Source organism: Oratosquilla oratoria, chromosome 33 (genome assembly GCF_046742065.1).
Source record: "Oratosquilla oratoria isolate Oo_2021 chromosome 33, ASM4674206v1, whole genome shotgun sequence".
NCBI lineage: Eukaryota > Metazoa > Arthropoda > Malacostraca > Stomatopoda > Squillidae > Oratosquilla > Oratosquilla oratoria.
In genome coordinates, this window is record NC_134809.1 from 41,061,786 (window position 1) to 41,062,447 (window position 662).

Here is a 662-nt window from a genome sequence, read left to right on the forward strand (position 1 = left end):
TCCTCATCGTCTTCTTCCTCCTTGTTCACCCGTTTGTGCACGCCTGCGCGCGTGTGTGTATACATGTGTATGTGTGTGCGTGTGTGTGTGTGTGTGTGTGTGTGTGTGTGTGTGTGTGTGTGTGTGTGTGTGTGTGTGTGTGTGTGTATGTGTGTGTGTGTGTGTGTGTGTGTGTGTGTGTGTGTTGCGTGTGGGTGTGTGGGTGTTCGTACGTGCGTGCTCGTTCTTACCGTAGTGGGAGGTGAGGGCCACCTTGCTCGCTGGGTCTCGGCTTCGACGACTTCCAGCTCGCGCGCTCTTCAGTCTTGCTTTAACCGTCGTTGCGAGAAGACGCGCGTCCTCACTCGCTGCGCCCCACATCCTTCGCTCCGGTAGAAATTTTCGACTTCCTTCTGGCACGCTTCCCAAGTCGTAAAATGTGTTTATGACACATCGCCCTGTGTCGTGAGGATCCGTGTGTGTCGTTTGGTTTCTTGATTTCTGAGACAGGACGATAGTGAGTGGAAAGGACAGGCTGTGGAATCCCTTGAATATTCATCATGGGTAGCGTTATTGACGTCAGCTAAGAGTGACGTCACGAAGACCTGCTTGGTAGTGAGTGACTTCGTTCATCGGGACATGGATCGAGTTGTGTCAGTGATGTCACAGGCAAGGAACAGTTG

At 52.6% G+C, this 662-nt stretch overlaps 1 protein-coding gene across 1 annotated transcript in view; it reads left to right on the plus strand.

Moving 5' to 3' along the window:
- Nucleotides 1-229: 229 nt before the first annotated feature.
- Nucleotides 230-662, plus strand: part of LOC143017857 (uncharacterized) — a 277,362-nt gene continuing 276,929 nt past the window's right edge. Inside the window, exon 1 of the mRNA XM_076172824.1 lies at nucleotides 230-371. The gene's annotated coding sequence lies outside the window, so the exon portion shown is untranslated. The remainder of the gene's footprint in view (nucleotides 372-662) is intronic.